Below are 13,027 nucleotides of genomic sequence, written 5' to 3' on the forward strand. Positions count from 1 at the left end.
AGAAATACACACTTACAATGTCTTCATTTTGCATTAGTGTAGCAATGGACTGTTTTACTTCGTAAATCCTTGGGGCATTTTGCTGTCCTAACTGGTGCTCCAGGTCCAGCCAGAGTTGGCGAGCAGTGTCAGCATAAAGTGTACGGGATTTAATATCAACGGACATAGTGTTTTGTAGCCAAGCAATTACTATATCGTTGCAACGTAGCTAATGTTACATCAGAGAATTATTGGAATCTGGTGGCTCACGAAGGCTTCCATTGATGAAGGTTGTTTCTATCGTGCTAATTGAGATTAGTTGGTCCCACAGTTTTTATTATTTTTTTTTAATTGATTAGGCCAAATTAAAGTGTGTGTGTGTATATATATATATATATAGCAAGAGATTTACGCAAATTGACATCCTTTTGATTTATAGACCCCATCAATAAGAGGTTTGGTTTTATGTCCTTACAAGATCATGTTTAGTTGTATTGAAGTTATTTATTTTGGCAATATAATTTTTAGAAGTACTTATTTTACTAACAAAATTTATTTTTCTATAAGGGTCTGTTTGATAGCATTAAATTTCATGAAAAATGTCACATCCGAAAAATTTGTTTTCTACATTGACTGTTTAATACAAAAATGGGAATGGAGTTTGAATTCAAAGGTATAAACACTTAAAAATATGTCTTTCGCCAATTGAGTGGAAATCGAATTCCTATGATTTTAGTGATTTTTTTCTTTTCCAACTTATATGGAAATGATTGTTTTTTTCATATTTGCAATCAAACGGATCTTAATGGTCCATTTGATAGCATTAAATTTAAGGGAGAATTAGGCCACATACGGCCCAAAACATAAAGAAGTTGAAAAATACTTTCTTCAAGTTGAAAATTTGAATTTTACGTCATTACATATAAAATTCTTTGGGGTCAAACGGGTAAAATCATTTGGCAAAACCTTCTCTATTTTTGGCGATTAGGTAACCAAATAGTAGAAAAATTAAATTCGTAACCCACGAACTCAAGATGAATCAACTCGTAATTTTATGAGTCGAGCCACGAACGGATTGGCATTTGCCACCCCTAATTTGGTCTAGACTGGTCACTAAACACTACAACTATGGTGACAAATAAATTAATGAAAGAAAAGACGAATAACTAGGTAAAGTGAACTAATTTTAAATCCACTAGAGCACAACTAGACTTTATGAGTCGGATATATTTTTGAGAAACTCAGTGGTACTCTATATGTTTGTCACCATACAAATTAATCCTTGATTTTTTAAAATAAACGAATATAAACAAAATGTGAAGAAGGTTTCACTTGACTCAATATAAAAACCATTGATAAATAGTCAAACTGTCGATCAAACTATAAATATTATTAATTTATTTATCACTTCTTTCAGTCTATTTATAATTTTAAATCATTTATAAGTCAGATGCTACACAAATGTTCTCCATGGACAAGTGTATCAACTCTTCAAGTAAATATATATATATATATATATATATTTTATTTTATTTATTACATTGGAATGGTACGGATGGGATGAACACTTTCTTTGTTCCTGTTTGATGGCCATTATATTGACAAAGTAAAGTTTTGAATAATAATTTTTTGGAGAATGTATGATTAAAAAATAAGAAAAAAAATTTACGTGCAAAATATTTTATTGTGTATATTGGTTGAAAATGAGAGTAAGAATTATAGTTTTGAAATAATGATTATCAGGTTTATATATCTGTATAATTGATCGTCACGATAAAAATATTTCCTTTGATAAACCAAAAGTACGGTTCTCTGAATATGTTGCACAGAATTATAAGCGAGACTGTCATGCCACGTCGTCCTATTTTTATATTTGTGTACTCTTATCCAAACTTGGAACGTCAATCTGTGAACGAGGGATTGGACAATGGAGAACAACGTCAAGGTTTGCATAACTGGAGCTTCGGGCTATATGGGTTCTTTTCTCGTTAAGGAATTGTTGCACAAAGGCTAGACAGTTCACGCAACACTCAGGAATCTAGGTCTCTCTCTCTCTCTCTCTCTCTCTCCACATATATATATATATATATATATGCAACAGTATTGAGTATTGATCTTTCACCAGAAAGCTCGACCCTTAAGAGTAGTTCTTTATAACCTGGAATGGCCACTTGTTTGAGTTTTGTTTGGTCAAGCTTATTAGACTTTGATATTAGTGTTGATGTTTCGTTTTAATACTGAGAAATAGAAACCTTAATTTGATTTTATTGATAGCAATTAATTCGCGGAATGAAAATAGACGCTCAAGAAAGTATAAGAATTATAGACTTTTATGGCCTCTCCGGACATATTTTAGTGGTGTAAAAAATAAGAGTGATGTAGTCTCAATCTTGTTAGCAGTCGCAGTGTGAGGGTTCGATTCTTGAGATATGGAATTTGACTCTTTATGGGCACCAGTGTACGGGCAAGCTCTTGTTCCCTATCCTGTTGGGGCACATTTCACGATTTACCTCCTTTACGAAGCTCCAAAAGCGAGGCGGTGGGGACCTTCAAGGTTGGATTTCAACTTTTTTTTTTATTATTTTTTTTATTTTTTTTTATTATAGACTTTTATGTCCTCCGCTGTTGCATTAATTTACTGAAAAGAAGTGTACAAATCCTATCTTCCCTAATGCCTCAAGCCCACAATCACCATTTTCACACTATTAATGGAGGCTGAAATTAACAAGAACGAGATCACTATAGTGATGGCAACGGGGCGGGTATGGGTCAGGGCACCCTTCCCCACCCCCGCCCCACTAGATATTTTCATGTCCGATACCCGCTCCATACCCTTTTAAGTCGAGGACGGATCGGGAGCGGGTTGGGGCGGGGCGGGGCGGGGCAAGTCTCATGCCCCATTTATCGCCCCATTTATTTTTTCTTTTTATTTTTTTTTATTATAGACTTTTATGTCCTCCGCTGTTGCATTAATTTACTGAAAAGAAGTGTACAAATCCTATCTTCCCTAATATTTCTTTCTTTTTTATGATAATAATAAAATCCTATATCGGCTCCCTATCTATTTGGAAAATTATGACAATAATTAAGCTCTACAACTTAACACTTAAAAAGTCAAATCTTCATAAGTTGATTTTTTTTTTTTTTTTTCACCCTCTATAAGTATGAATTGTTTATACACTGATATGAAACAAATTCATGTCATCATTGATATTCATAATAGTTTGGATGTGTAGTTAGTATAGAATCTTAGTTATCTCCAGATTTTTGAATAAATGGAAAATTCGAAATGCCTGGTAATGGAAATAAGGGAACTTGTAAATATTAAATGGGGCGGGGACTATGTTTCTCGTACCCATCCCATACCCGCTTCGAGGCAATGATCCTCATCCCATACCCGTCCCACGTATCCGTTTAGACGGGTATTCCCTTACCCATTCGGGGCGGGGCCCCACGGGTATCGGGTTGAACGGGTTTTCTTGTTATCTCTAGATCACTGCCACCATTGGTTTCATCTACTTTAGTCGTGATAGTGCCAAAGAGATCTAGCTCGACCAGCCCATTTCATTCAGGAGTCGCAGCTAGAAAATTTTGATTTTCATCTTAGTTGTTATTCAGTTTCGACGATACCCAACCTTCGCCGTCCACTGCCACTTGTATGCAAATTTTAATTTTGTGGTGATCGAAGTTAATGGTGATTAGAGTTGTCATTGGCCTGAACAGGAGTTGAGAGAGAGAGATAGATTATATATTAATATATTTGTGTTTGTATATGTGGAGAAAGAAAGAGTTGTTATATTTAGAGGGAGAAAGAGAATCCCGTTTTAAAAGGTTGAGAGAGAGTATATAAGATATTTTTAATGACTTAGAGTGGGTGTATACAGGGATGGCAATCGGGCTCGTTGGCTTGGGCCGCCCTTGGCTCTGTTCGAAAAAAGCCCAAGCTGAGTGGGCTCGAGGTTCGAAGACACCAAACCCCACTTTGGGGAGTTGGCTTGAGCTCTGGTCGGACTGCGAGCCACATGGGCAGGCTCGTTTAAATTAAAAAAAAAAAAAAAAAGAGGAAAAAAATTTAATCTCCAACAACCATAAAGTTGTCGGTTAAGGCAGCTGTTTTAATTGGCAACATTAAAGAAGCTGCTAGCTTCTTTAAGGCAGCCATAAAGCTGCCAAACAAGCCAAAAAAAAAATGAGCAGGCTTGGCTTGACAAGGCTCGAGCCGAAAGCTCGAGTCGAGCTTTAATTTTTTGGTCGAGCTGCTTGGCTCGAACCAAAAAAGCTCGACGTAAAAAAGCTTGAGCCAGCTCAACTCGACTACCTGACATCCCTAGGTGTATATAGGATGGAGCTAAATGATAACCATGCATATTAATTAGAGAGAGAGAGAGCGAGAATTTTAATGGGGTATCATGTTTTTATATTTTAAAAGCAGTTGTTTGAGCCCATTTATCACAAGAAAATGAGTTGTATAATATTGATTTTTCTAAAAATGTATTGAAGTAAGGAAAATTTTTGAATTGACGAGTAAATTATTTGAATGGTAGAATGGACGGTTGAAAATGAGCTTGAAAAAAAAATGAAGTTTTTGATAATGTGGCTTATATAGGAGCAAATTAACTAATATCCAATTTTTGAAATTGATTTTTTAAAAATAGGGTTTAAGGTAATTTTCTCATAAATTATTGGAGCTATTATTTTGGAGGCTAAAGGGCATGTTTTCCTAGAAGAAAGATGGGATCAAAATGTGCCGTACCACTTGATCAATCACAGTTTAATACGAATCGACTTGTGCATATGTTAATTCCTAATTTCGAACCATATTGGATTAAGTTGTAAAGACTTGAAGCTTGATCATACAAAATGGTTGACATAACATCTAAATTTCAATAAACTAAACGATTAAGAATAGGTCCCTACCCAGTGTTATGTCATCATTACAAGCACAACGGATCTTACAACCAAGAGGTAGTGTGGGTCTCTTTATGTCAACAATAGATGAAGAAGGGAAAAAGAAGTTGACACTTAGTGAAGTTAGAGTGGTACAAGAATACCCAGATGATTTACCTGGTATGCCACCGAAGCGTGAAGTGGAGTTTAAAATTGATCTCACCCATGATGTTGCACCTATTTCTAAAGCCCCTTATAGAATGGCACTGAAAGAGCTACAAGAATTAAAAGCACAAATAGAAGAATTTCTAAAGAAAGGATTCATCTGACCCAGTGTATCACCATGGGAAGCTCCAGTACTTTTTGTCAAAAAGAAAGATAGATCGATGAAGATGTGCATCAATTATCGGGAACTAAACAAGATTACTAATAAGAACAAGTACCCTCTTCCGAGAATCGAGGACTTGTTTGACCAGCTTCGAGATGCAGTGGTATTTTCCAAGATTGATTTACAATCAAGATACCGCCAACTAAGAATCAAGACAAATGATATCTTGAAGACGGCTTTTAGGACTCAATATGGTCACTACGAATTAGTTATGCCATTTGGGTTGTCAAATGCTTCCAGAGTATTCATGAACTTGATGAACAGTGTTTTTCATGATTTTCTTGACCAATTTGTCATTGTATTTATTGATAATATCCTAATTTATTTAAACACTTAGAAACAAGGTGATCCATTTAGTAAAAGTACGATGGCGTAGTCACTCAGTTGAAGAAGCTATTTGGGAGCGAGAAGTGGAAATGCGAGACAAGTACCCACAACTCTTCGACGAATTCAAAGATAAATTTCGAGGATGAAATTTATTTTAAGGGGAGTAGATTGCAACGTCCCCCTTTTTTTTTACTGTGAATTAAATTAAATTTAGAACTTAAATGCGCTATTATTAAAGTCAAATGACCTTATTAGTTATTAACCCATAGTTGACAACCTAAGTACAAAGTTATTTTGTAAATTAGGTGAAATCATGCAAAAAAAAAAAGTGTAAATATGCTAATTGATATTAATTAATGATGATTTATTAACCACATGCATTATTCACACCATATTTCAAACCAATGTAATTGATTTTATCACATAAATAAAGGAAATTGATTTGACCACATGATTTAAGCTATTGATTTTATCATTTTCATGACAACACATCAAGTATTGGTCATGCCTAACATCTAGCCATTTCCTTTCACTTTTTCATACATGGTCAAGAATTTTCACTATAAATAGGAGACAAAACCAATACTAAACTACCACTCAACAACTATTTACACGCTCTCCCTCTCTACCTCTCTAACTTTGTCTCTCCACTTCCTCTCTTTCTCTTGTCATTTTGATATTAAATATAGTCGTATAATTATACAATCACACGGGAATAATCAACTCTACAAGCGGCTCAACGATCTTTTCTCAACAATAACTTATTTTATCATTTTGGATTGTCCAATAAAAAAAAGAAGAAGGAAACTTGTGTTTTATGTTTATGGGGCTAATGTTTATATATGTAACATTTCTACGGCTATTTACATTTGGTTCGTGTTACGTATATTTTATCAAGAATGGATCGGAGTTTAGTAGTGTTACGCACGAGACTTAGTACCATATAAGTTTGGTTTAATTTTCGTGTCTCCCTATGCAAGTTATGAATTTTTTGTAGAAATACATACATGAATTCATTATCTACGCACGCTTATTGAGAATTCTTTCTCACCCCATTATGTCTCTACTTTCAGATAATTGATGATTCGAGGCGGTTGGCACGGAGATGGCTTATGGTGGCTATAGTGGCAATAGTTTCAATAATTGAATTATTAAGTCGTCAAACTATTATTTCATTTGATTTTAAATGTTTTAAGATATATCTCGTTCAAAGTTCATTTATTAGATTCATTACATTATTTGAATTTTAGTAAGTACTTAAATATTTTATATGATTATGTTGAATATTCTTTAAATTAGTTTAGTTTAGTGACATTCAAACCGTTGAGGATTCGGGTCGTCACAATTACAATATTCAAGTTTATGTCCACAACTTGAATTCTCTACAAATTGGAAAATACAACAATAATCAATCTCCAAAACAACAAATAATCTCACAACAAATCACCAATTTAATGAAACTTGTGAAATAACTACTTTCAATACTACATCTTTAGATGCCCAAAATATACCTTAGAGAAATTCCCAATTTGTTGAAAACAAAACCATGAGAAATCCACACCTCAATAAGGCTGAAAAACTTTTCTAATAGTCCCCATTCCTGTTCAGCAGCCTTGGTTATCTTTTTCTCAGATTTTAATCCTTTGTTTCTCTCTAATTTTTCTTCTCCAATAGCCATGGTTTTCTCATGTATATACTAGACCACCAATTTTTGACCTACAATATAGTATAGGGACATTTGCAAAAATATCCAATTTTACATATGTCAATTCAAAAATGTCCACTTTTGATAATATTTGCAAAAATGGTCAAATTTGATACCAAATTCTCTATTTCACCCTTCATGAAAGAATAAATAATTTTATATTTCACCCTTCATGAAAGAATAAATAATTTTATATTTCACATGTCAAATCACAATTAATGCTAGACATAGAAATGTTGAGAACAATATTTAAAGTGTAGAGAAATGTCATGTTCAGAATGAAATATCATTCTAGACATTTATATGTCGACAACAATATTTGAAATGTCGAGAACATTTAATATTGTGATTTGACATATGTACTTTTGAAATATAAACGAATTCAAATATCGAGAATATCATTTTAATGTAGCTTCTCATGGAAGCTACTTAGGGGTACTCTCGTCCAAATAATTGCAAAAATGGATATTAAAAAATCTTGGACATTTTTTGCAAATGACTATGTCAAAATGGACATTTTTTTATAATTTCCTCTATAGTATATTAAAGTTTTGGCCCAATAATACCTTATGGGCTTCTCCTATATAAAAATCTCCCCTCCAACCCACCAAGGAATGAGATTATCCTCTAACAGATTAGTAGAATTCATGTCGGCCAGTTCGATAAAAAAACTCAATTTTTTCTCTAGTCACAAACTTTATTATCATATCAGTTGGAGTCATCTCAATATGAATATTCTCTAACAATATCAATTGTTCTGCTACTACTTGTCGTAGACAATGATATCTCTCATCAATGTGCTTCGTCCGAAAATGATAAGTAGCATTCTTTCTGAAGTCTAATGTGCTCTAACCAATTAACTACATACCCATCTTGCATCAAATCTAAATTTTGTAGAAACCGTTTCATCTAAAGCATTTTTTTTTTTTTTTTTGCAAGTTCAATTGCTACAATATATTCAACCTTAATTGTAAATAAAGCAACACACCTTTGTAATTTTGACTATCATGAGATAGCTCCTTTTAAAAGTAACCAAGTATCCTAAAGTTGATTTTCTACCATCAAGATCACCATCCATATCTGCATCTATAAATTCCTCTAAAATTGATTTCGAACCTCCAAAAGTCAGGCACATCTTTGAAGTATCTAAAGATCTATTTAAATACCTCCCAATTATCTTTAACAGGATTGACAAGAAACCTATTGACAACCCTAATTGCATGAGCAATGTTTGTCGTGTACAAACACCATAGGATACATCTAATTCCCAACCTCAGAAGAGTAAAGAATTTCTGCCATTCTTTCTTTATTTTCCTTCTTAGAAAGACAAGTCACCTCACTTAATTTGAAGTGACTACCAAGTGATGTCCAACTAGTTTAGCATTTTTCATTTTAACCTTACCAGCATTCTTTCTACATATTTTTCCTATGATGACCATAACTTTTTAGTTTTTCTATCATGACGAATATGCATCCCCAAAATTTGCCGTGTTAGTCTAAGATCTTTCATGTAAAATAACTTGATCAAATCTACCTTCAAACTGTGAATCAACTGAACATCTTGCCCCACTATTAGCATATCATCAACATATAGCAAAAGGATAATGAAATTATCACCATGGAATTCTCTAACATAAACACAATGATGTGTATCTGTCCTGGTATAATCATGACCCACCATAAAGGAATTAACCTTTTTATACTACTATATTGGAGCTTATCTCAACCTATACAAACTCTTTTTCAACCTGTAAATATGTTCTTTTTCTCTTACTTCAAATCTTTCTAACTGAACTATGTAGATTTCTTCCTCCAAATTACCATGGAGAAAGGTAGTTTTAACATCTAACTGCTCAAACTCAAGATCCAAACTATTTACTAAACCCGAAACCACTCGAGTAGAAGCCAGTTTGACAATAGGAGAGAATATTTTATCATAGTCAATCCCTTTCTTTGATTGAAGCCATGTACCACCTATCGAGCTTTATACTTTACTAGCTTTTTACCATCTTTCTTTAGTTTGAACACTCATTTATTTTTCAATGCCTTTTTGCCTTTAAAAAGCTCTGCTAGCTCATAAGTGTTATTTTTCTACAAAGAATTCATCCCTTTCTATATAGCCTTCACGTAACTCTATTTATCCTTATGCGGTTGTACTTCCTGAAAGCATTTTAGCCCCCATCAGTTTCCAATACATGAATGGCACTATCTGGAGGCAAAGAGATAGGTATAAAGTCAATGACACCTTTAAAAACACATCTTTATTCCTAAATTTCTCGAAATCTGCTAACTTCTGATTTTCATGAAAAATCACATCTCTACTTCTAATTTTTTTCTTCTTCTCTGGATCCCATAGTCTATAGTAAAATTCTGCATCTACGTAGCCAACAAAATATGAGCTTTAGTTTTATCATCTAGTTTCAAAAGTTGTTCTTTAGGAACATGTTCAAATGCTTTGAACCCAAAAATCTTCAAGTAAAAATAAGAAACGTCCCTCCTTGTCCACACCTTTTCTGAAATCCCAAAATCTGAAGGAACTAATGGAGACTGATTGATAAAGTAGCACGTGGTTCAAACTGCCTCACCATAAAACGACTTATGTAACCCAGTTATCCTTAACATACTTTTGACATTTTCTACAATGGCGTGGTTCATTCTCCCTTCCACGGTCGTTGTGCTGTGGGGTACCAGAAATTGTTTTCCCATGTCTAATACCATTCTTTGAGCAATATTCTTCAAACACTTTAGATGTGTATTTTCCTCCATTATTAGGTTGGAGACACTTCAAAACCTTTTTGCTTTCTCATTCCACCATGGCATGAAATTTTTTGAAGTGTTGGAAAACCCGATCTTTTGATCTCAAATGAAACATCCCACAACTTTCGTGAAGCAACATCAATAAAAGTAAGAAAATACTTATTGCCACCTAATGACTCCATCTTAATGGGACCACAAATGTTAGAATAGACCAAATCTAAAATATTAAACTTTCTACGAGATAGTTTTTGAAATGAAACTCTGTGTTGTTTACCAAGTAAAAAATAATCACACGAATTTAATAATGTACTTTGGTAAAAGGAATAAGGGACTTCCACGCCAAAATCGACAATCCTTTCTTGATCATATGAGCTAGCCTCTTGTGCCACAATTTTGGTGAAGAATTACTTCCAGTTGCATTCATCGCTTCACCATAAACCTTTAGTGTACAACAAACATTTTCTCTAGCAAATACCATCAAATTTATAAATTTTCATTTTTCGTTGTCAAAATAACTATCATAGCTTGCTTCATCAAAAGCATGTGTAGATAGCAAATTCAAACGCATGTTTGGTACAAGCCGCACATTCTTCAATATCGAGCTGTTTCCAATATCAGTTTAAAACAAATATCACCATTTCCCACAATATTAGCAAAATTGTCATTACCAATCCTCACCCTACCAAAGTTACCTAATTTATATGAAACGAAGAGCTCTTGTCTTGGAGTAACATGGTAAGAAACTATTAAGTTAACAACCCATTCAACAAATGAATCTGTAATATGACAACACTGCTTATCTTCAGCAGAAAAAACTGTTACTGCTAATTTATCATCTAAAGTACTAGCTATTGTATTATGATTAGTCTTCTTTTAATTTTTCTACTCTTTCAATTTATTTTTCCAAGCCATGCAATGCTTTTTATATGACTATCTTTATCATAAAATTAACATTTGACATTTCCTCTTACCTTTAATTGACTTCTAAAGTTATCACGTCCCTTAGGTCATTTGTTGTTTCTCTTTCCTATATTCTTTGTAATAAGAGCATGTGCATCATTTCTACCCGAGTCTTCTCTTCTTATTTCTTTATTAAACAAATTATCTTTAACTAGAGCAATTCCAAGTACACCATTCGGAGCAGAGTTACTAAATGATACCACCGTAGTCTCTCAACTATCAGACAACGAAGTAATAGTGCTTCATCTCATCATCTAGCACTATTTTTCATTGTGGTCAACTAATTTAATAAGTATTGGAATTTATTCAAATACTTAGCAACTGATTAACCCTTCTTTAGCTTTAGATTCACAAGTTTTCTAATAGCAGAAGCTTTATTTTAAGCAGTATTCCTTTCATGGAGACCCTCTAGTTTTTCTCAAAGGCTATGGGCATATATCTCTTGAGATATATGATGGAATACATTTAGATTAACCCACTATCTAATATATCCATTGGTATTCCTGTTCATCTTCTTCCAATCACTGTCACTCATACTATTTGGCTTGACACTAACACATTCAATAGGTTCGTGTAAATCCTTACAATAAAAAATATCTTTCATCGTAAGCTTCCAAATATAATAATTGGAAGCTAGTAATTTAATCATAGTGCCCAAAGTATTCTCCATTTATTTTCGCAATAGAACCACACCTATATAACCTAAACTCAGATATCACTTTGTTGGGCAAGAATGAATTTACAATTCAAGCAAATAACTAATTAAATACCAATAGAGCAAGAAAGAGAGAACACTCCAAATTTACGTGGAATCTTCCAGTGTAAAGAGAAAATAACCACAGGACAACTCCAACCAACTTTACTGTGAATAAATAAATATTACGATATTCAAGTTTATGCCCAAAACTTGAATTCTAAACAAATTGGAAAATACAACAATAATCAATCTCCAAGACAACAAATAAGCTTACCACAAACCACCAATTTGGTGAAACTTGAGAGATACCTACTTTGAATACTACATTTCTAGTGTACCCAAAATACACTTTAGAGAAATCTCCACTTTGTTCTGAAATAGAGAACAAACCCGTGTGAAATCTACACCTCAAGAAGGATGAAAAACTTTTCCAATTGTCCCTATTCTTGTTCAGCAGTCTTAACCCCTGTTTGGTGCACATTATTTGGAAAAATAATAAATTTTTTCCATCAAATCAGCCTACAATATTTGACTTCAACACTCTAAAGTAGGACCCATGATGTGATGTTTAAAATGCATTTTTGTTGAAAAAATGTGGAACAAACGGCCCCTAATGTTTTTCTCGAATTTTCAGCCTTTGTTTCTCTCTAATTTTTTTCCAGCAGCCACGGTTTTCTCTTGTATATATGTGACCACCAATTTTTTACCTTCAATACAATATATTAGAGATTTGGCCCTATAATTTCTCATGGATTGGAAGCCCAGACAACAATCACATCCGATGCAAACTTGTCTACGCACCACCATTCTACCAATCCTACAAAACAAAATCTCATAAGCTTAAACAAACAAATAATTAGAAACTAAAGAAATAAGTCATTTCTCACTATAAAATAGTGCCCACAGTTACTGGTTACTCCTTTTCCCCTCCCCGGTCACACACTTTTAGGGTCCGTTTGATTGTAAAGATGAAATTAAATTGAACTGAAAACGAATTTCAAGGAATTGAATTGCCCAGAAATTGTTTTCTTAGGAATTGTAAATTATTGTGTTTGATTGGTATAATTTTCTATGTGAAAAATGTTGAAATAAAAGTATTTTTTGGTGTTTGTTTGGCTCTAGTTTACATGAAAATTGTCAATTAAAGGGATAGATTTTATTGGTATCATGGATGAAACTTGTTTCCATTGCCACAAAAAAAGAAAGAAAAAAAGAAAAAAATTCAAAAAAATCATCTATCTTTTGATATTTGTTTGGCTTTGTTTTACATGAAAATTGTCAATTAAAGAGAAATATTTTTTTACAATAATTCTTAGAATTTGTTAAC

The sequence above is a fragment of the Olea europaea genome, unplaced genomic scaffold (genome assembly GCF_002742605.1).
Source record: "Olea europaea var. sylvestris unplaced genomic scaffold, O_europaea_v1 scaffold2010, whole genome shotgun sequence".
In the NCBI taxonomy this organism is placed as follows: domain Eukaryota; kingdom Viridiplantae; phylum Streptophyta; class Magnoliopsida; order Lamiales; family Oleaceae; genus Olea; species Olea europaea.